Here is a 24,900-nt window from a genome sequence, read left to right on the forward strand (position 1 = left end):
CACCTGGTTTAGGGGCTCTACTAAATTGTAAAAAGTGGATTCCTACAAATATAGATTCCATAAAAGTTAACGTTGGTTACATCATATACATGCAGTAAAAACAAGAGCCTCAACAGCAGTATCTGAATTAAAGAAATTTAACAACAACTTTAGGGATCCCTCAATTAGGATAGTATTGAAGGCATACTCTGCACTGATCCAGCCACAGATTCTATATGGAACAGAGATTATGAATTTCGATACCAGGCAGAACTGTGATTTTATAGGCAGCTGCTCGATTGTCCAAGCGATAAGAACTGAAACAAATTTGACAGCATAGGGATATTTGGTATATTTGCTTACTCTGCTCTTTTGGGAGAAATTTAAAAATGCACAACTTACTAAATCTGCTAATTACTGCCAAGAAGAGATTGCTAATAGTGAAAGTTTCAGAGCTCAAAGGGTTAGGAGGAACTTGATCAGGATGAGTAACTGACTGTACATACAGTTGACTGTGCCAGACTGTACATTTAGACTTCTGATTTGGGAAAAAGAGTGACAATGCAAATGTGATGTTTATTATAAAAGTGACATTACTCATGTTTTATTGGGTTGCTTGTTTTTAAAAAGATTGAGAGTAATGTTTTTAAAACCCAATATTAAAGAGGCAACTGTAAATATGCAAGTAAATTACTTTTTAAGATGGGATTTTTAGATATAATTAGTGGTCTGGGTAGGTTTTTAAGTGCTATTAATAAAAAAAGTTATAAGGAACTTCTATGTGCTTTGATTGAGAATATTTATGTGTATTATGCATATATATGTACACAATGAAAGTTTTTTTTAAATCTGGACTGTACATTGGAATATTGTATGCACTGTCCTGTTTAATGGACCACAGTCTAAATAAACTACTTTATAATAATGATTCTGACCATAATCCAAGAATTTACAGCGCCTTAACCAAGGCAACCGTTACCTTACATGCAATTACCCAAGATCCAACTGTGACCCATGATTACTTGCTGAAGGTGCAGATGTGCCTCATTTTCATTTGGCCACAACAACTGCACTTTAATGCAACTTAAAGAACTACTGAACCTTTTATCCACTTCCCAACTGAGGGGCTCAGAAACTTATTTTAGTTGCTTGCAGTGCAGGTTGAACTTCTCAAACCACAGAGCCTGTGATCAGCACTGTTTCAAAGCAACAGAAGTAAACACAGAGGTGACTGAGCCACAACTGGCAACATCAGCAGGAACTAGGGTTCAGTTCCCCTTCTACCAGGAAGACTGAGATATGCGGAGGCAGAGGAACTGGGGGCGGGATGTTCGAGACAGCTCCTTACACTCTGCCAATGCTGAGGGATGCACATTCAGAAATGCAGGACTTGTGCAACTCCTGCATGTAGTAGATCTTGCACTCCATGTCTACTGTGCACAGAGAAGGCTACACTCCATGCCCTGTGAGAGTCTTACACACTATGCAGTGAATTCTTGATACCATCCTACGTTCCTGCCCATCCTGAATTCGATGCCCCTGCCTAGCCTGCACACATTAGGCAGCAGACCATACAGCACACAACTGAAGGGGGCCCATTCAGCACCCCATACCTTGTGCCCATCTGCATCCAGAATGGGATCCTAAGCTCCACCCTGAACTCATCTTTCATTACTGCTTTCTTGATGTTGTGATTAGTATTAATTAGCATATGTACAGCACACAATCTGCCATTAGTACGTCCTTGCAGCACCTTTTGGTAGCCCTGAGTATGAATTATCAAACATTTGCATGATGAAGAAAATCGAGCCTGAGCACTACAGCAGATATGCATCCCACACAACACCGGGGCTCATTCTTCATGTGAAGCCAAATGCCAATCATGCCTTCCATCTACTGGGCTCAGCCTGTTCACTGAAAGAACATCCTTAGCTCCTCAAAGCCGCCTCCATTGTGCTCAGTAAAGGAACAAACCTTGAATTCAGTGCCTTGTGCCCATTCTGTACCAGTGAGTGTGGGGGACTATTCTGAGGAAGACAGTTTGTTCAAAGCACTGTATTAGTCATACACACGGGGGGGGGGGGGGAGGTGGGGGAGGGATCCAGCACTTCATCCTCTTTTCCATAGAGAGAGCTACTTCTGCTCACATACACCCATGCAGAGCTACTGCCTAGGTATTATATAAGGGTACATAAAGGTCAAGCAACTTAAACACTGCCCCATGAACATCCAATGATTTTTCAGGGAGCACAATTATGCATAGCATAAAAGCTGCAATCTGTAGGCACCCCATGGAGCTTGTTGCTCAGGTCTATGAGAGGCTAATGCAACTTTGTCATGAAATAGAGGGGATGACATTATGTTTGTTATGCGAGACAGGGCCTGAAAGGCTTCCATTATCTTGCTTATAGCCCAAAAGTCCAAAGTATACACAGAAAGAAGCAAATTATGAGTTTTCTCCTGCACATCGAAGGGCCGAATCAGAACAAGGCAGCGGAGGCCGAAATCGAGGGCCAAGGCTAGATTGATCCTAAACACTGCCAAGAAGGCATTCTGTGCTGAGGGTGTTTCAAGGCAATTTAATTTTATCTGAAAGAATCGGCCACTTTCCCACTAGGAAGCTGTGGGTAGTGGGTACAAGGCGCTATAGTCAAACAAGTAGATGGCGTAGGCCGCAGAGTTTAACCAATGACAAAAAACATACTAAAACATGTTACATTTACATGCCCATACATCTACCTTATCTTGACATGCCGATCCTATATCGTTTCAGGGGGTTCCCATACTTTTGGTGGCACCATTTCTCCTTTTTTTTGTTACGAGTCCTTTAAAAAAAAATCTGCTAAGAGTTTCTTTTCTCCACTTCCACCGTGAATTTGTTTTCTTTCAACAGGGTTTTGGTATTGTGTCTATGTACAATGCCTTCTAGAAGTTATGCTGTTACCCTTCATCTCAACTTCCTCAAGTACTCTTCAAGTTAAACGTTGCTGTCTGTCTCAAGCGTTTATCCACTTGGGAAGTATGTTTTCTCCCTTTCTGCAGGTGGTTCGTTATTTGAGCAACTGCTGATATCACTTGAGTAATAAACCAAACTCCATTTTAGCTGAATGTCTGGATAGGCTCCAATCTCTAAAAACATGGGGCTCGTTGGTGTAGGTGTTTTGCTTCTTGACAAGGTACAGTAGTACAGATAAAGACACCATTGATAGGCAACACTTTTGATTCTGCTCCCAGAAATAGACACAATATTCCGATGTGGCAGCCTCCAGACCAGGACATGATATTTTATATGTCTTACCAGAAATGTCAATACTGCTAAACCCGCCTCCTGTTCTTCGCTATACAAAAATAGTTTTCCTTCTTGACAGATGTTGCACACTTAAGCCAGCTGAATCATCAGATAGAATCAAGCTGAGATATGTTATTTAAGAGTCTTTAAATTCTTCCATCCTGCTCTGAATGGCCTTCTTTGTTCATGATACAGGACTCCAAACTTGGGTGCATTAAACATAAACTGCCATCTCTGAAACCACGGTTTCAGCTTTCCTAAAATGTGCTTCATATTTCTTTTGCCAAGATGTTCCCACCCTCTTACATGCTAGGGACATTCTCCTACAGTAGTCGTCATTTGACTCGGTGATTAGGGGTGTGTAAACATATACTGGTATGTGTGCAGCACTGTGGCCTGAAAGTACAAAAGCCAAGAACTGGCATTCCATGTCTCCGGCATAAATCGTACTACCTGAGCAACCATGATGTGTGACCTTGCAATCTGATAAACTTGGAAGATTATGGAGCTAAATACCCCTTTCAAGGCTCGAAAAGTGCTGGCTTACCCAGACAGGCATTGAATCAACATTACATTTGTGCAGGACACCAACCTACTACTAGGAGTGGTAGCTGCCTTTGTGCATAGATAAGAGATGAGCCACTTCTTACCCCCCATATAGCACATACTGCAAGAAAATGGCAATGTTAGAACAAAGAAACCTTTCATTTTCTAATCTGGGCTGACCCTGAGCGGAAATGTCTCCTGGTTTAGGATATGCTGTGTAAGAGGACCATCACCCATGTTAAATACGTAAGGCTCCAATATTGACACCCGCCATTTTATCAAGACATCGCCCTGTTTTAATAGGTCCAACTGTCTGGAGTGGGAACATCACCACAATCTGCGACCCTGCTACGGACAGATCGAGCATGGTGATGAGGTTGATGTCATCTGCAGCACAAGTGATATTACATGTTCTTGGCCATCGTGAGATAATGGACCTATGGCAGCAAATACTCCATGTGGCCAGAGCGGTCTATTCCTCCGTGTATTACATACTATCCTGAACTGACTACTTGCTTGCTGTGAATGATGTGAGCACCTGGACAAGGGACATCAAGATTCTGCCTAAGACCTTATTGGACCAATCCCCACTGTATGCTTCTTGATGGTAACCAACAGCTCTCCTAGGTATAGGATATTGAGCTACCTTGCAGAGTTCCTACTTGGCAGTCTTTTACGTCAAAGCTGACAGCTTCCATAGCAGGCTGCTTAGAACTAAATGAGGGTTCAGCTCTATGAGTAAGTACTCTGAAGCCTATATCTGAGATGTCTTTATTGGCTTAGCACTTGGGTTGCTCTGATCACTTTGAGACCGCCTAAACTGCTTTGAGTCTGACATGCAGGTCCTTAAACAAAAGTACGCCGAAACTAATAAAAAGCAGGTACCTGGGCCTCCGGAGAAGCTTCTGTTAGTGTTTAGGGAAACTGCTGATTGTGAGGACAGGAGGCAAGGTGAGGGATAATACCTAGGTCGCACTTCAGACCAAATAATCCGCCCATGTGGGCATCTTCAACCATCACCTGCATTGGTCAGGACAAGGAAATAGGATATTTAATATGGGGGTATACTTCAGGAGATCAGCATAGGTTGGAGGCCTATCTGAACAGGGCAAATATGGCTTGGCTGGATAATGCGGACCAGGGGCCATCATGGTCACCTCTCTCAAATCCAAAAAGAGCGAGGGCGGTCTGTGACACGTCGGAAGGTAATGGGCTGACTGAAGATTTCTTTGAAGAAAACAGCAACAAAAATAGGTATGGATGGCATGGGTTGAGTGGGTAGTTTAGAGTGCAGCAAGCACCAGAGCAGCATGAAGCTCCAGCTCCTTATAGAAAGCTTCAGGTCGACAGCAAGGATCTTCAAGAAACTATTTTATGGTATAGGTCAGGTATGGTCCAAAACTGCCACGCCCACAAATGATTGTTTCTATATGCAAAATCAATAAATCCACTTAACCTCTTCAGTGCCCATGACGAGATAGTCTCGTCATGGAGCACGGTTGCGCTGTGCCCATGATGAGACTATCTCGTCATGAACCCCACCCACTAGTGCAACGCCCGGCACAGGAGGGGGAAAGGGCGTGGCACTGAAGGGGTTAAGGGATTAAAAAACAAATTAATATAGCAACACCTTGGTACGTACCTATTCGCAGTTTATTCCAGGGTGGTCCACAGCATTTAATCTTTGCACTGTTCTACCACCAGCACCTGGACTTGGCCGTAGAAACAGTTTTTCTCATCGCAGAAAAGGTGTTCGGTTCCTTGGAGTTGGATTTCATGCTGGAAGTACTGCGGAGATTCAAGCTTGTGTCCGAAACCATTAAATGGATCTCACTGCTTTTTACTGTACCTGCTGTGCATGTCGGTTGTAATTGATTTCTAAGCCTATTTTTATTGTTAGAGGCATGCATCGGGGTGCCCTTGTCTTCCTTGCTTTTTGCCATAGTGTTAGAGCCACAAGCCTGTATCCTTCTTGAGTACCACTTGTCCTAGAGTCTCTATATCAACAAGAAGAGGATCCTTCTCTCATTATGTGGATGACACATGCTTGTATGTAATTGACCCATCAGTAAATAATTCAGGAACCCATTGCTTATAGCCATCTAGTAGGCTACCAATAAATTGATGTTTATGCGAGATATTTCACCTGACTGTAGACATCGATGGGGAGTGGGGGGCCCTTGGTCCCAAACTAAGAATTTTATTTTTACTCTGTACAGGTGTAGTTTGGACATTGCTAATTCCACCTGGTTCCTTATTCACCCACTTGATAGTTGAGAGCAATACTGCATCTCCTGTTCCACTGGCTATGCCATTGGCACATTTGACGCAAGACCCCTCCAACATTGTAGATGTGGAGGCATTCAAGGGCTGGGTAATTGTAGAGGCTGGGTCCTTACGCTGGTACATGAACTCTCTACTCTCCAGATCTTCTGACAGCTAATAACCAAAGGCTTGCAGCTGACGGGGGAACTTAGTGCTTGTACACAGCTGGAAAAACCACAACTTAAAGAAATAGGTGATCTATTTCTGGAGAGTGCTTTTATCTCACTGTCACAATTTAAGGTGGCAGTAACTATCAAACAATGGATATCTTCTTATACTTTCAGCTGTGTGGATCTGTGCAAGTGGCTTACCCATCCTATACCTTGGAGCCCCAAAAGTACGATGACCCCACTTATGTGATAGGAACTTCTAAGGCTGTATGCCTGGAATCACATATCTATAGCATGGGGATGTATGCTAGAGAAGTGAAGGTGTTACCGTCCCGAAAACAAAGGAACCCGAGTCTTGATTCCTAATTTTCTGATGAATAATGGGTGGAATGCTGTGCTCCAGCCAGAACAGTCCCTCCCAATGGAAAATATAGGCTGCTTCATTTTAAATTCTTGCATAGAGTTTATTATAGCCAAGCCCAGCTTCAGTCCTTGGGCCTGCACACAGACACATGTTTGTGAAGCAACAGCCAGGAAGCAGACTATAAGCATTACGCTTAGCCCTGCCCACAAATACAATCCTACTGGTGAGATATCTTTCCAGCACTGTCGTCGATGACAGAGTACCAACTGCAGACATTCCCACTACTCGCGCTGCTGGGTTACATACGAGAGGTTCCACAGCTGTTTAAGAAATGAATACACTAGCATTAGTACTGGCGAAGAATGTGGTGATATACTTGGGAAGTGGTTGGTGCCAGGGGTGAAAGGACTGAGTCAGGTTTCTAATGGTTTGTGACAACACATCAGATGCATAGGCTGCTCTCCGCTCATGCACTGCTGGTCACAAGACCTATGGAGTTCACTCCGAGAGTACTTAGCACATGAGAGTGCGATTCAGGCGGAGTTCACCCCCTTGAAACAGAATGGGGGCACAGCTTAACACTTAATCGGACGGGGGGGAGGGATGGCCTTGAGGACCTTGTTGTGAAAGCAAATACACTGGTCAGGGGGTGTCTTTATTAGGTACAGAAGACATGTTGATGGCGATGGTGAAGTATTGTAGACATGAGTGGTGCCTGGAGTCCATTCATCGAAGGTATTTAATGTTGCCGCCACACAGCAGCTCAATGTATGCGTTTGGAATGCACAGCACACTACAAAAAGACTACTGGCCTGCATGTCTGCATCAATATAATAATTGATTTTTAAGGGGTATTTTCTTTTTACAAAACTAAAATAAATCTTTAAAAAGGCTTAGTTCCTTGCTGCATGTCACTCTAAAATTCTGCCTGATTTTATGGATGCGTTTTTACATTCAAGAGGGGTCCTTCCACCTCAAGTATCATGGGACCTACCGGTTTGTAGACCTGGCCCTTATCCTGGCAGTGAGGGCTCTTACTATGTGATGGAAGTCCCCTAGGAGCCCGGCGGTATCCACGTGGCAGAGTGATATGATTCAGTGGGGGAGGGCAGAGGGTGCAGCGCTTCGCAGGGAAGAGGATAGGGGGCTCAGGAAACAACCAATGTCGCTAGACTGGGAGGCTTTGTTGCTTAAGCTGGAGTCACTCGATCTCCTACCCCCGCAGAATATCACAACCCAGTAACACGCAGGATTCCTAGAAGACCCTTTCAGGGTAGGTTTAGTACCCAGACACACAGCTTCACTAACACGAGGGCAATGCTACTATTTAAAGTCTAGGTTACACCGCCGCAGAGAGATAGATGGTGAAACCACATCACGATTGACCAGGAGTGGGGAGAGGGTGGGCTAGGGAGGGGGAGAGGGGATGGTTTAATGCAGATTCCTTGTTGACTGGAATGTAGTTGTCCTCTAGTGTCGATTTATATTGTCAGATCAAATTGTATTGATGTTACCAACGCCATTGGAAATTATCATCTTCGCTTTTATTGTTCAGGAAATGACACATATAGCCATTATAAGTCATATGTATAATGTTTTTAATATAAAGGCAAAAGACTGTCAAAAAAAAAAAAAGTATCATGGGACCTACAGCTTACTCCTTTACATTTGAGCATCAGGTTCCTAATCCCATGCATTCCATTCTTTGGTTAAACTTAATGTAGGGTGGTCTTTGTTAATGTAAGCCTAGACCTCATTATAAATATTTAGCATCAACAACAAACTGAAATGTATATTTCCTCAGGTTTGTTCTTACTTTGGTCTTTACAGAATGGTTCAGACCTAGTGTTTTCAATGTTGGCTACAGGAGTGCCACTGAAACAACAGCAAACCTACTTACAAGCATGCCTTGTACACAGTTTGTATTTGTAGCAGTGCTTCAGTTGGATTCTTCATGGATGTTTTTTAGTCCGGAAAAGTTACAAAATAAAAAAGATATATAAAATTAAGGGGAGCAAATCCATCTAAAGAAGTGTGAGAAATTCTGACATCGTGGCTGTAGGAAGGTGGAATCTGACTGCATGGTTACCCCCACTTTTTTCCTGGCGTTTTGCTGGTTTATGACTAGTCTGACTGGGATCCTGTTAATCAGGACCCCAGTTTATCTTTCTCCCCAATTGGTTGTGCATGTACTTTAGGCACACTCCAGATTGGATTCTGGGGTACCCTTATCAGTCCCTAGCATATGCTATACTATTTACCCAGGGCATAGGTACCCCAGAGGCCTCCCAGGGGCTGCAGCATGTATTATGCCACCCCTGAGAGACTATTCAAACTGACACCACAGGTCTGCTACTGCAGCCTGTGTAAGGTGCTGCATGCACCCCTTACTTAGATATAGGTTCACTATATCTATTCTAAATCACTGCCCAGATAAACCTATTAGTCACCCCTATGGCAGGCCTTATCAATCCTGAAGGCAGGGTGCTGGGTTTTATGTGAGAGGGTGCACCTGCATGAGCAGAGCCCCTCTGCAGCCTTCGGAACCTATTTTCCGGGGTGGTTTGTGATGCAGCCAACCATATATATTTAAGTGCATTATAACCTCGAGGTAAATACTAACTTTAAAACGGCTGCTTAGAAACATGTCGTGTTTGGTGTCAAACACCTTGGACTCATACCTCCACACCAGTAACTGGTGTGGGAGGTATGATTCCTCACCGGGCTACTCGGTACCAGCTTTCTCGACCTGGGCATCACAAAATGGATGCTACCAGCCACAGACACGAGTCTGCCATCCTGCTGCTGAGGCAAGCTTGAGCAGAGGAAGGCTTGACAATAGGTCTCCTGTCACAGGGAGGTGTGGCCACCTCCCAGGCAGGATTTAGTGTATTGGGGATGGGTGGGTGCACTCAGTGTTTGAAGTCTGCACTGGGGGCACATTTGGTGTCCCTGTGCATAGTCCAGTTCAAAATCGGTTGGAGGAGCCATTGGTGCTCTGGCGCGAAACTGGACAAAGGACATGGGTGTAGCCACCCCTCTGTCCTGACCAACCCATAGGTGGGTCCCCAGAGTTTGTCCCACCCCTTGCTTGGGTATAAAGTAGGAACCCCTGACTACAGGACTTTAGATTTTACCTGGACTAAACTCTGCTACAGAAGCCAAGTACTTCGACGATCTACACTACGTTGGATGACTGAAGAATCTCCCTTGGAGTAAAGGAGTTACTCCCCTGCAGCAGCAGGCACCTAAACGCATCTGACCGGTTTGCATCTCCAGAGCTCCGGAGGACTCCGAAGATTTCTGCAACACAGAAGGTGGGTTCCCGAGGTCTCCGAGGTCGATCTGCTCTCTCAGCAATTCTGAGACCAGTATCCCTAGTGGGGACTGTGCAACTCGAACCCCTGTGCACCGTGTACTTTTGCAGCAGCATATGCTTTTCGGCAATCCCAGGGGCTGTGCTTTGGGCTTCTTGTAGTCCTGACCCGAGCAGATTTCCGGCCTACACTCCACGAGTGTTCCGTGGGCTGGTATTTCGTGATTCAGCTCGAGGGCCCTTCGCGATTCCTGGTCCGTTGGCCTGTGGGTCCCTGTGAAGGTAACTTTGACTTTCTTTGGGCTTCCCTGGTTGCTCCAGACATGCCCTGACTCTCCATAGCTTGGAGAGTCCCCATGACCTTGCTGGTCCTCACCTAAGCTTATTTCCTCTGCCCGCGTGGGTTGCAGTTGCCAAGGCTTGTTGTTGTTCAATCCGGACACTGACCCCCCTCCCCCCCCCCCCCCCCCCAGCACTCGACATCCTTCGAGGGACAGCTCACCTCCGGACTTTGGTCGTCGTCGACGTCTCCTGGTCCCCGTAGCTGCAGAGTCAATCATCGGATCTACTCACCTAAAGCACCCGACATCAGTGGGCATTCGTCTATCGTGCCCCTGGTCACTCTGAAGTGACCCAGACTCTGTCCCCTCTGCTTTCAGATTCTTCTCATCTCGGATCCAGGCTTGGATCCCACTGGACACTTTTCATCTTCCCGGCAGCAGCACTTTTTCGAATCACGTCATTGAAAACGACGAAGTTTCCGACATCTCTTGACCCCTACGCACCCGGCTCCTCTGGGATAGGTAACACGGGTATCTCGGTACTCTCAAGGTTGCTCGCCTTAGAACCTTCTAGGTTTGAACGGCTTTGCTTAAAGTCCTCTCCAAAGTGTCCTTAAACTCTAAAATTCCAACCGAGACTTTCCCATAGAGTTGTACGGAGCTCAGGCCTGTGTTCACACACTAGACCCGTCCTCCGTGGGTCCCCTGTGTCACTACTTTGGGTGGTTCCTTGGTGTCCAAGTGATTCTACGTGCTCTAGAAACTGTGTCTAGTTAAGTCGTTGTGGTTATACCACTTTCTTAGTATTATAGTTTGGTCTCTCCCTGGAGCCCGCTGTGTATTGTGCTATTTACTGTAGTTCTAGTGATTTAATATTGTGTGCTTTGTGCACTAATCTCATAAAGAGGTTAGTAGAGAGTGTTTAGTAGTAAATACATATATTTTATATATCTCTTGTGCGGTTCTCCTTTCGTTTGGTCATTCAGGAGGTTCTGATCTGGTAAAACAAGCTGCTTTACATTCCTTCGAGACTTAGCCTGAAAGCTGCTCTCCATAGCTACCACTAGGATAGCTTTCAATAAAGTTTGTCTTTAACCCCTTCGCCGCGGCGGGAATTCCGCCGCGGCGCGGGGGGGTGCGGGGGGGCAGCGCGGCGGGCCTGTGCTCATGACGGAGCCGCTCCGTCATGAGCCACAGTTGAGCTGTGCTCATGACGGAACGGTTCCGTCATGACTCCGCCCATTTGCGTTGTCGCCCCGCACAGGCGGGGAAACAGCGCCGCGCAGGCGGAGCGGCCGCCGACAGGATTGCCATGACGGAACCGTTCCGTCATGAGCACACGGCAACCGTGGCTCATGACGGAACGGTTCCGTCATGAGCAGGGAAGGGGTTAACCTAATCATCAATAAGGGTTGTTTGGGCTGGTACAAAGGTGCCCACTTGAATTAGTGGTCAGCATATACCAGGCCAACTTCTCACACTGCCTCTTCTTTAAAACAAAAACAAAAAAATATTTCTTCTGCCTTACAAGTCCAGAAAGGATTTAACTGAAGCAATGCTTACAGGGTCTCTGCATATCACTTCATTACCAAAAGACAAGTAGGGGTGGAGCTGTCACTCTCTCTTTCATAGAAGTGAGTCTATTTACCAGACCTTAATGTTTGTCTTTTCTTCAGTATGTCTGCAACCTTGTTTACCAACCCTGCTTCTTTCCCAAGAATACTCTTTTTTTTTTTTTAAATCCCAAGTAGAAGAGCACTAAAAACTTCAGTAATGCTCAGGTACTTGACACTCTTCCGCGATCATTGATTTAATAAAGGTCAATTAGATAGGACTTTGTGGATTTTGTCTTACAAATAATGATCAGATAATGATATTTAAGAAGAACATGCACTTGAGAATGGAAAATGCACGTACAGAAGGGAAGGCGGCAAACAAAGTTCTAAATCCACCACCTCAATCTATGACTACCCACAATCCATATGACTCAAACAAAACACACCTCACAATGATAGAAACTTTAATACATACATATAGGGACAACATTTTTCCTCAAACAGGGGACACAAAAGGGTACCCACCCTCACCAAAAAAAGAAACAATACAAAAAACGTCACAACACTGGCCGACAATAATCATTCAAAATGCTCCTCCAAGTTAACCTAAACGTATTGCTGTCTCCTACATCAAATCTTCATAGGGCCGCGGATGACTTCACACCTCTTTGATACAAATAACTTCAACTGCATACATATGCACATTGGGAACTTTATCAACTTTCAGACCACACTCACCTGCATCGACATTTATTCTACCACAATTATCAGCAACGCACTGTGGCCCCATGCCAACTTTGACTCATTCCACATGTTACCATCGCTTAGCTACACTACTACCTTACCCACATTACTACTCGTACAGAATAAGAAATTTAGACAGACCTTTATTGACGAACCAGAGATCCTCAGACACACATTTGCCCTTCCTACATTGCAGACATTTCTGTACACCAACATACTTTCTTCCGCAATCACCACCTCCAAGACTGTTATTATCTATGCCACACTTATTCCTCTGCACGCCTTGAGTCATCTTTACTTAGCGTCTCAGCTTTTGGAAAGCGACCCTACTGTTCATCACCTTAAATGGCAGTTTTCAAATTCAACTATGTTGGGTATTGCATTACGACCTTAAGAAATTACGAGCAGCCTTTTTCTAATGCGGTCTCTTGCATGAAGTCAAATGCAGCACTTCCTACAATATTCCATGCCCTTTCATCTCATTAGATACAAATTCCACAAATTGTACATGACTTTTTCTACCGACTCTCCTTCATGCATAAACAAGCTCTTCCTTTATGAAGCATTGATCCAGCTCACAGATTTCACATCAGGAGATTCTGAGCAATAATCTATGCCTGGATTGAGGAAGAGGCACTAGTCTATCCATATGCGGTCATTGATGGCCTTCAAATCAACATAAATTCTCAATGAAGTTGTGAGCTTCTAGGCCAAAACCTAAGGAGAAAACCATTCAGATGACTAAAAGCTCCCAATAATGTATTGTACTCACAGCTGATCCAATTCTCTTTTAATTCTTCTCTCAACACCTTGGTCTGACCCACATACTTCTGAAAGATTATGTGCATAAATTCTTTCAGCATTTCCAAACTACTACTTCACACAAAGGGTACAAAGAACTCCAATTCTCGTTTTCAATCTCTCATATCCTCACATTCCACACTTGATCAGTTCTATCCCTCTCACTGGATAACCCGTCTTTCTTTTGTACTGGTCACTCAATGCTCAGCCTACACAATCCCTCACTTTTTCACCCAAAAAAACTTGTGCAACACCCAGCTCCCAAAAGTCCATTTTGCACTACTTTTCAGCACACTCATCAGTATGCCCTACATGAAACAGATTGCGCGTTCTTATTCCTTCTAGCTAGTGCCTCCAATTGATTCAAATCTGCAAACTAGTCCCTCATCTCAAGCCAAACCCCTTCCCACATAGTAATATGAAAACTCATCCTCATACACCTGCTTCCTCATAATTCTTTTTTTTTTTTTTAAACACACAAGATAATGTATGTGAGAAGTTGGCCTGGTATATGATGCTCACTAGTTAAAGTGATCACCTTGTACCATGCCAAGCAACCCTTATGGTGTGGTTGTAAGTCAACCTTTTCGGACTAGCTGCCCTAGTGGTAGCGTAGGCTAAGCAGTCTTTGAGGCTAAACTCGTGAAGCGTGTTAAGCCAGCTGTTTTACCAAATGTAACCCCCTTTTATACCAATGAAAGGACACCACACAGATATATATTCAAAATATATATGTATTTATTTCTCAAAGTAACCCCTAGTCTCTTTATGAGCACAGGAGCACAAATCGTCAAACAAGATTACAGTAGAATACACAGAAGTTGCACTTTATATGGATAGGCCCTGGTGGCCGCTCAAACCATATACTAAAATAGTGGTATAAGTACCACGAACAGAAAAGGGAAAAGGCCTAGGGCCTCTAGAATCGCTGGGCCTTCAAGGAGCTAACTTCAGTTAGTGACCAGGAGGTCCACGGGTGGCGTGTGCAGAGCAAATAGTCACACGCGTGCTCCCATAGGTTTCAATGGGTGCGTAAAAAGTACAAAGTTACTGCAAAGAGGATCTTCCGGATGGACTAGGAACTCAAGATTTGGAACACAGGCACTAGAGATGTATTACTACACTTGGGCACAGGTGTGCCAGCTTTACCTCACCCACAGGAAGCGGGTGCATAGGCCTCGAAGTGCGTCGGGTTTCTTCTATCTGTTCCGTGGAGCCTGAAGACAAAGATGCTGCAGGCGGTCGGTCCGGGAGAGATGCAGTGGATCCAAGAGTGGATCGGGGATGCTGAAGACCTGTAAGCAGAGGGGACAGTGTTCACAGTCACTAGCCAGTGACCAGCGTGGCACCAGGTGGGTACCAGGCAATGTCGGGTGCAAACAGGAAGAAAGGTGTAGCTTGTCTCTGCAGCCACGTGGTCCCTGGAGGTCGACGACGTCCAGGAGTCGGTTCACGAGCTGTCCCACGCAGGCTCTCGCTGTCGGCGGTGTCGGCGACTTGATCGAAGCAAACAAGCCTTGGCAAAAGCAATTGTTGTAGGAGATGAAATAAGCTGATGGTTCTGACCAGCAAGGTCAGAGGGACTGCTCCTTTGGAGGGGAGCAAGGGCCAGTCTGGAGCAACCAGACCAGCGGTGTATTTCGTAGAGTTCGTCGCCAAGATGGCTACTAGCCAGCGGGCCAGCAACCGGTTAGGCGCGTCGAGTGGCAAAATGCAGAAGGGCCCCACGCAGATCGTGGAGATGCTGGAGGGCTCACCTTTGGTGCAGATGCTGCTCGGGTGTTGGGCTTCTCAGATCCCAAAGCACAACTTGGAGGGAGCCTCGGTTGTTGCACTTGTCAGCTTGTCGTGGTCGTTTCAAGATGGCTGGCTCCACGTGTCTCGGTGCCTCCACGGGTCTCCTCTTTTCAGGGACTGTGGATCGGGCGGTGAGAGGTCTGGAGGTCCAGGTCTTGTCAGTCTCTGGGCTCGGGCTCCGGCGGGAGGCGGCGGCAAAGCAGACGTTGATTCGCTGGATGGTGCTTGCGTTAGCAAGGTGGTCACTCCCTGACCACAGGGGAGATTGGCTTCAGTCCTCTGTGCAGCAGAGCGTCGAAGTTCCCGTCTTCTTCTTAGTGTTAAGTTGATTCCAGGATGTCTGAAGTCTTAGGACACAGCTCCTACCTTTAAGCGGATTCTAGGGGCCGGACTACCTGCTAGGTCCCTCCCTATGGGTGGGACCAGGAAGGGGGGTGGTTACACCCCCAATCCTTTGTCCAGCTCGCCCCAGGCCCGGGACTGGTGTGCCCCAGGACCGGTTTGAACTGGCATATGCACCGAGGCTCCTTGTGAGCCACAGGCATGTCTGGTTTCTTTCAAGCCCTACCTGACCAATACACAAAATCCTGTCTGGGGTGGTGCACGCACCTCCCCTGGCAGGAAACCCTTTGTCCACACCTCCCAAGCTGGAAAGACTCCCAGCAGCAGGAGGGCAGACTTGTGTCTGTGGTGGCAGCATCCATTTTGTGGAGCTGAGGCTATGTCTGATTTTACCCGGGTTTCCGGTACTGTACATGTCGTGTCCCTCTAGAAGGGTGGAATGCTAACCCCGTCGCCAGAATTGGCGAGGGGTTAGTATTCCAATTCGTATGACACCTTACTCGACATGTTTTGATAAAGCCAAACCAAAGATAGCATTTAACCGCGAGGTTCATAATGCACTTAAGAGTATATGGTATGACGATATCTGGAAACAGTAGAAGGAAGTTGTTCCGACCACTGCAGACAGGCTCAGCTCATGCCAGAGCACCATCTCACATGGAACCAAGCACTCTGCCTTCAGGATTGTTAAGGCCTGCCATAGGAGTGACTTATAGGTTACCAGGTGTCCCATTTAAGGTTAGGTATAGGTATACTACACCTAAGTAAGAGGTGATTACACCAACTTACCCCAGCTGAGTGATCAGGCAGTTGTGTCAAATTGTTAGGCCAAGCCTGGGGTGGCATAATACATGCTTCAGCCCTTGGCAGGCCTTGGGTACACCAATGCCCTGGGTACCTAGTGTACACTGATACAGGGGCTGACAGGGTGATCCAACCAATTGGGTATGTACCTAGGGTACATGGAGTCCATTTTAAAGAGAGAACAGCCAGGCTGAGATCCTGAATAGCAGGATCTCAGGCCAACTAAGTCGAAAAACCAGCTAGACACTAGGCAAAAATTTGGGGGTAACCATAGTCAGATATCCACCTTCCTACAATGTATCACTGGGTTCAGCATTATATTAACCTTGGTTACTTCAAATACTCCCATTGATCACCTAAATTACGTAGCACAGCGCATAAACTATATCTTTTGTGGCGCTGGAAAACCCAAGAACATATTCCCATCAGAAGGAAAATACTTGTAAACTATTTTTGTACTTGATATTTCTAGGCATGGTCCGCAGAGACTCCAAAATTGTGAACAAATTAACCAAGAATGTATTATAAATTTGTCCCACAAATTGTACCCACATATACTTATATAAATAGGAAACCCTCGAAAGATACTATAGCTTGTCTTTCAACAAAGACATAATTTGGTTCTGCTGTCCTCAAAAACGCAGCTATTTCAGCAAGGCCATCCTTCATCTGCATATGCACAGTGCCTTCAAGGAATATCTGCTATAATCTGCTCCAGAGACATTCACACTGTAAATTAAAAGATTTCAAGTCTAAGGCATCGTCAATTTCTACTTTCAGTATTTCAGACATCCTCCGACAGTCCGCACACAACAATCCACCTCTAGTTTTTTCATCATCTCCCTTCAAACATTGGCCCTTATCGGCAAAACGGGAGATAACTTGGCACAAAATTTTGCAAAACCCAAAATTAGCGTAGCAGACCTTTGTCACCGGGACTCAAAACTATAATTATCGCCTTCAACAAACTCCTTTATTGTGATGCACTTTCCACTCATGTGATGCCACAGATAATCCACACCACTAACTCCAATCCTACATTTGCAAGCTCTATGGTCAATCAACTTGATCTGAAAAATTCCAGTACCTCAAGTAAGGCCAGCTCATGTTCACGAGTGTCCTTCACATAAACATAGTGGAAGAACGGGCAAACCCAATAAACCCTTGGAGGCTTGGGCGATGAAAATCAAGAGTAAGTAAAGGAGTGCTTACAAGGGATTTTGTTCGCAATCGTAGTTAGATAGTTGTTTAAAACACAATCATTTTTTGTTCAACCTGGTCAGTGATGAACTTGTGATTTAAACACAGAAAAAGGACAATTGCTTTTCTCATAAATAAACCAATTTTGATGTAGATATCAATTGTATGACAACGAGGCAATCTTTTCCTCAAAAAGACAAATATTTAATATGTACAAAAATGAAACAAAGGGAATTATATTCGGAATCAACCAAGCATAATTTTAAAGGTATTATAACTTAACCTATAAAACACATATGCAAACATCTATTCCAAGAATTCAAAGAGGTAAACGGTCTGACAAAACAGAAAACAGTTCCTCGAAATCAAAAGATGGTAAAGGAAATAGATGTACGGTCGACATTTCGGTCAGTGTTGGCAGTGAGACCGTCAGACCATCTTCAGGACTTGAAGTGGATTGTAAAGCCAAAATGTATCCTTCTACGATTTATTTGAAGGAAGTGGGCTCAATAGAGTCCCGGCGCCAAGGGAATTTCTCTAAGTTGTTAAAATACTATAGCCAAGTATTTTCGGGTTATAGTTGAAAGAGTACGCTGCCAGAAATGCGGTCTTGTGCAGCCTCTAGAGGAGTCAAATCGCACTCGATAGGTCTTCGGAAACGTGCTAACCATTGCGTTGTAGGTCGCAAAACTTGATTTTGAGGAACCGTTTTCTGTTTTGTCAGACCGTTTACCTCTTTGAATTCTTGGAATAGATGTTTGCATATATGTTTTATAGGTTAAGTTATAATACCTTTAACATTATGCTTGGTTGATTCCAAATATAATTCCCTTGGTTTCATTTTTGTACATATTAAATATTTGTCTTTTTGAAGAAAAGATTGCCCCGTTGTCATACAATTGATATCTACATCAAAATTGGTTTATTTATAAGAAAAGCAATTGCCCTTTTTCAGTGTTTAAATCACAAGCTCATCACTGACCAGGTTGAACAAAAAATTATTGTGTTATAAACAACTATCTAACTACGATTGCGAACAAAATCCCTTGTAGACACTTCTTCACATAAACAGGCATGCTATCTTAGAAACAGCAGACATATGGCTTTCTGGAAAACAGTTGCTGAAGATGCTAATCTAAAGATCATGTTTAACCTACAAGCCCCATCAGTTGGTATGAATAAAGTCAATACCCTTAAATCATCATTTAGGAAGAACTGATCGTATTGCTATGATGTCTCCTGGATTGAGGAAGAGGCGCTAGTCTATCCATATGCGGTCATTGATGGACTTCAAATCAACATAAATTCTCAATGAAGTTGTGAGCTTCTAGGCCAAAACCTAGGGAGAGAACCATTCAGAAGACTAAAAGCTCCCAATAATGTATTGTACTCACAGCTGATCCAATTCTCTTTTAATTCTTCTCTCAACACCTTGGTCTGACCCACATACTTCTGAAAGATTATGTGCATAAATTCTTTCAGCATTTCCAAACTACTACTTCACACAAAGGGTACAAAGAACTCCAATTCTTGTTTTCAATCTCTCATATCCTCACATTCCACACTTGATCATGATAATTCGAACCACCCCTTATCATTAAGTCTCATTCATGCAACCACCTTGTGAGAAGTTGCCCTGGTATATGCTGTTCACTAGTTAAAGTGGACACCTTGCACCAGTACAATTCGACTCTTATGGTAGTAGGTTTAAGACAACCTTTCAAGAAAGCTATCCTAGTGGTAGCTGTGGAGAGCAGCCTTCAGGCTAAGTCTTTAGAGGCAAGTAAAGCAGCTTGTTTTACCTTATAATCTCTTGAATTACTAAATGAAAGGACACCGCACTGGTATATATATCAAATATATATGTATTTATTACTAACAACTCTCTGCTAATCTCTTTATGAGATTAGAAGTCGGGAACATATGCACAAATCAACATTTCACAATAAGTTAAGCACAAATATGGCTGGGGCCCTAGGGGCGTACCAGACCATATACTAAAAAAAGAGACTTAGAGATAACGACTTGCGAGGGGACAAGGCCTAGGGCCTTCAGAAGCGCTGGGGCCTCACGAAACCACCCAAGGCAGGTAAGTAAAGGACCCACGGGAGACGCATGCAGTGTGAAAACACAGCCGCGAATCCCTATTGACTTCAATGGAGCAAGTTGTGATTGGAAATTTAGAGTTTTAGGATACTTCGGGAGAGTCTACAAGCAAGTCACTTACAGGGTAAGTAGTTCTAGAGCCAACACCCACAGGAGCACCATAGGGCTGGAGTTACCTCACCCAGGGAAGCCGGGTGCATAGGTGTCTTTTGGTGTTGGGTCGCGGCGTCGTTTTCAATGGCAGCCAAAGAAGACTTGCTGCTTGTGAAGACAGGAGAAGTGTCCGGTGGAATCTAAGGCTGGATTCTGAAGAAGGAAGACCTGAAAGCAGAGGGGACAGTGTTCAAAGTCACTTGGCAGTGACCCGGGGCAAGGAAGATGGATGCCCACAGTCGGGTGATTTCAGGTGATCCACGGGTGTCTTGACTCTTCAGCCACGAGGTCCAGGAGGCGTCGACGACGACCAGGAGCTGGATTCGGCTTGACCCACGAAGTCTGCAGTTTACTGCGGTGTCAGTGACCAGATTGGAGCCAACAAGCCTTGGTAACAGTAAGTCTCGTGGAAAGGATAAAAAGTCAGCGGTGCAGACCAGCAAGGTCTGAGGGACTCACCCAGCAAGGGTAAGTCAGGGCAGGCCTGGAGCAACCAGGGGAGCCCTTTGGAACTGTAGAAAAGTCTTCTGGGGACCCACAAGCCAACCGGCAAGGGATAGCGAAGACGCCTCGGGAGGATACACTCTACAGGGGCCCACGGTCACTCGGGGTGGGGTAGGCCTCTGATCTTCGGAGGGATTCCTGCTGGAGGCTTGGACCACACGTGGTCCAATGCACAAGTTCGTAGAACGTCGTGAAGGGGTTGCACTCGAAAATAGTACACAATACCCAGGGATTGCGGTTCCTCGTCACTCGTGGGGTCCACTTGCCTCAGCGTCGCTGGGGACTCACGATGGCCTTGGAGAAATCAGGAAATCCTCTTCCTGGGATGCAGGGACTTGGGACTCCGGCGGGAGCGGGAAAGTTTGCGACCGTTGATTGCAAGATTGGGTGCCTGCCAAGCAGGGGAGTCACTCCTTGACTCCAAGGGAGATTCTTCTATCTTCCAGAAGTAATGGAACGTCGAAGGTCCAGGATTCTTCTTCAGAGCGTCGTCCAGGGATATCTAGTTTGCAATGGCAAGGGTTCCCTAACTTATACTGAAAGGAAGGGAGGGACTAGCACCTATGGGAGGGTCAGGGGAGTGGGTGGCTACACCCACTTCCCTTTGTCCAGTTTCACGCCAGAGCAGGGGCAGGTAGCCCCTGAGCCGGTTTGAACTGGTGTATGCACAGAGGAGCCTACTGCTCCCCCAGTGCAGGACTTCAAAGCACTCTAGGAGTGCACCCACCCAGCCCCAATACACTAGACCCTATCTGGGAGTTGGTCACACCTCCCTGTGACAGGATGCCTATTGTTGGACCTCCTCCACTGCGAGTTTCGGTCATCAGCAGGAGGGCAGCCCAGTGTCTGTGACTGGTGGCATCCATTTTGTGATGCCAGGGCTCTTCAGGATTCTACCGTGTTTCCACAGTAGGTACATGTCTAGCCCTCTAGAAGGGTGGGCTCATACTCCCACACCAGTTACTGGTGTGGGGGTATGATTCCAATGCGTTTGACACCAAACACAACATGTTTTGATGCAGCCATTCCAAAGTTAGCATTTACCGCGAGGTTATAATGCACTTAAGAGTATATGGTTTGACCGCATTCACAAACAGCCCCAGAGAATGGACTCTGAGAGCTGCAAAGGGGCCCTGCTCAGGCAGAGGAACCCCCTCACATGGAAACCAAGCACCCTGCCCTCAGGATTGATAGGGCCTGCCTTAGGGGTGATTGATAGGTTTAAATGTGTGTGCAGGGAGAGATATAGTGAACCTATATCTCAGTGAGGAGTGCTAACACTACCTCACCCAGGCTGCAGTAGCAGGCCTGTGGTGTCAGATTTAGTCTGCTTCCCAGGGGTGGCATAATACATGCTTCAGCCCCTGGTAGGCCTGTGAAGTACCTATGCCCTTGGCACCTAAGGTACCATATACTAGGGGCTCATAAGGTACAACAGTATACAATCACTAGTGCACCTAATATGCACTCCAAGTTGTTTAGAGAGAACAGAGAGGCTGGGTCCCTGATTAGCAGGGTCCCAGCCTGACTATAGCCAGAAACCAGTGTAAACATCAGAAAAAAAGTGGGGGCAACATAAGAGGCAGATCCTACTCTACTACACACCTAAACTACCCATTTACACTGACTAATACCTGACAATGCGGTGCACACTGGTCACTAACTCTAGCACCGACATATAGATCCACATGACCAGAAAGACAACATAAAGGGTGATCACACAGAAAATGAGGTGGATGGGCCACCCCTCCAAGCATCACAGAATATACACTTTATGAGATGGTGTAGGGCAGTCTTTACATTCCTGAAGGAGACGCACTTAAACAAGGGGAACGATTAGAAGCGAGTGCAACGTCGGAGGGGAATGTCGTTTTCTAAATCATATTCATCTTATGCAAGGGAAACATTTCTGCAGATCAGAAGAGGGGTCCTGTTTGTGCTGGTTGATCTCATAGTACACCCCTCTGACAGATACCAGACAGTAGAGGACTGACAGGATGGAGAACAATCTCATTAAGGTATGAAAACACAGGAGTTAACTGTGCCAGTCGACGTAAAGTGTGAGCAGATGGACCCAGCAACCTCCCTCTCCAGGAACATATGAATAACAGAGCGCAATATGGTGAAACATGGCTGCGCTCACAACACATATCTTTGCTATGTTGATATGTATAATTGGAAATGAGATCTGGAAGTCCTGTAATGAATATGTACACAATTTTAATTTTGAAATTAATACAGAAAAAACGTAATGTTCGTTTGCAGATCTCAGTTCACTGGGGACATTATCAATTCTGGGTGGTCATAGATAGGTGCTGCCAATAGCAGGATGGTCACTGAGGGGTGATGAGTAGATAGGTTGATTTGTTTTGTGTCTTAGGTTCCTCGACCCTCCCTTGTTTTCTGCTCCGAGCCAGCAACGTGATTGGTCCGACAGAGCCACGTAACCAAAATTCACCGCCTATTACTCTCCTCCCAGACCACCCAGCGCAAACACCCAGATTAAAGATGGAACTGTTGAAGGTCTTTGTTTATTCTAATACCTGTTTGAGCAGGTAGGGATGCCACCTTTATCAGAAAAAAACACTGCCAAAAATCAGGGTACGTCATTCTCCTGGTGAACCTGAATACACAATTGTTCAATTGAGATCCTTTTTTATTTGCTTCACTTCATTCACTATAACGTTTGTTCCCCTCGTCCCCCCAATAGTTAACTCCCTCATCCCTTGGAAATATTCTTCACTCATCTAGCAATCTGAGTCGCGGTCTCGGTGTGGTCAGATTCAGTACCCCTGCCTCTCACACCACATTATTTCCACCTCTTCCCGCTGCCTCTCCCTTTCAATGTCTACACAATTCCATCCCCTGCAAGCACTCGCTCCCGTGGAGCACACAGGCCAGTACTATGATGTCCGCTCTTTCATTGGACGCGCCATCTCCTTCTCTGGGTGGGCTCCATCATGGACACATTACTGTGGGGGCAATTCATTCATTGCAGTGCATAAGAATGCCTTCACACAATGAGGGGTAAACAATGGATAGGGCGGGGTTTGCTCTTTGGAACCTGGGCAGGGTGGGGGGAGGCACATGTGCCGGAGTACCCATAAGTATAGATAATTACAGGCGCTTGGAGGAATCGCTTTTTGGGGGATTATTTGGGTTGACCACAATGGGCACAGATTATTTGGGGACAATAAGGGGCAGCACCACCCTCCTTCCTCCTCACCTTCTATTTCGACAGGGTCCAGCTGCACATGCCGGGTGCTATCTGCATAGCTACAAAACAAAATATTGCTAGCACAGCAGTACGCAACTAGTACCGCGTGACCTGCCGGTGTGATCATCTGGTTTCGATCTGCATGCAGGGAAATGTAGTCATTTCGCCCTTACCGGCACATTTTGCCAATGGGAGTTGTAGTCTAAATACCAGTCTTTACTCGGCGTGAGGGGCGATCGAGTAAATTCCCGTCTGCGTCTTTTTCCGCGCTGCGTCGCGTGGCCTGCCTGCCGAGTCAGCTCTTTGGGTCCTCAGATCAGTGAGGGTAGAGGAGGTAGTTAATCTTTGTAGTTTTATATAGCGCGAACTCGACCCGAAGGTTTCAGACCGCTTCACATGAGCACCAGCTGCTTTACAGACGGACACATTGATTCATTCTGCCACAGGGAGATTAAAGGATTTGCCCACAATTACAGGATGCTTGTGTCTCCCACGTCCCACCAGACTCTGGTTCCCCAGCTTCAAAGTCGGACGCTCTAGCCGGATGGCCAACGATTTAGTGGGGGGTGGGGTGGGATTGGGCCGACATAGCAGAGATAAGAGAGTCACTGGGGCCAGAGAGAGAAGGATCAAATTCACTTTACCGTTTTCCAAGTTGGTAGGTCACAGTGCGCTGTCACACTGAGTGAGCAGAACCACGACAAGCATTGGCAAAGCCAATAGATCTCTCCTCTCAAGAGCTATTTGCTTGCCAATGTGTTTTAGCCATGTTGTACACCAGCGTGGCTGCTGTACAGCATGGCTAAAAGTTATTGGAATAGAGGAGAGTGCCACGTAGAGTGTAATGGCAAAGAGTGGATTGGCATTGAGTGTACTGATGTAGACTGCATTGGCTTGAGGGTTGCAGTGTATAGTGGCGTAGTGCAGCGCCTTAGAATTCAATGACGTACAATGCTTCATCATATAATGCAGTGGCGTAGATTAGAGTGGTGATAGTAGAGTGCAGTGGTATTGAGTGAAGTGGTGCAGAGGGGAGTGGCATAGCATGTAATGGCGTAGAGTAGTGCAGATTAGAGTGGTGTAGAGAGGTGCAGAGTAGGGGAGTGGCATAGCATGTAATGGCGTAGAGTAGTGCAGATTAGAGTGGTGTAGAGAGGTGCTGAGTAGGGTATGGCGTAGAGAGGAATGGCGTATAGTGAAGTATCTAAGAGTGCAGTGCTGCAGAGTGCAGTGGCGTAGAGAGTGGTTTTGTAGTGGACCTGCCATGCTCTGTTCTGGCCAGGGAAGACAAGAATAAGCTGGATGAGCAAGTTTCTGAGGAGGCAGTAAGGAGCTGATAGCTGAACCGAAATTAAGAAAAATGCAAGGCCCAAATGGACTGCCTATTCACGAAAAAGGAGATGGCTACTGCCTTGCATATGCTGCAAGCACTGAGATGCATACACAGAGAAGCGCACCTAATGTCC

General features: G+C 45.7%; 1 protein-coding gene across 1 annotated transcript in view; it reads right to left on the reverse strand.

Annotated features, from left to right (window-relative positions):
- Positions 1-23,562, reverse strand: part of SLC38A7 (solute carrier family 38 member 7) — a 124,574-nt gene extending 101,012 nt beyond the window's left edge. Inside the window, exon 1 of the mRNA XM_085639584.1 lies at positions 23,444-23,562. The gene's annotated coding sequence lies outside the window, so the exon portion shown is untranslated. The remainder of the gene's footprint in view (positions 1-23,443) is intronic.
- Positions 23,563-24,900: the final 1,338 nt, after the last annotated feature.

Source organism: Triturus cristatus, chromosome 12, assembly GCF_964204655.1.
Source record: "Triturus cristatus chromosome 12, aTriCri1.1, whole genome shotgun sequence".
Taxonomy (NCBI): domain Eukaryota; kingdom Metazoa; phylum Chordata; class Amphibia; order Caudata; family Salamandridae; genus Triturus; species Triturus cristatus.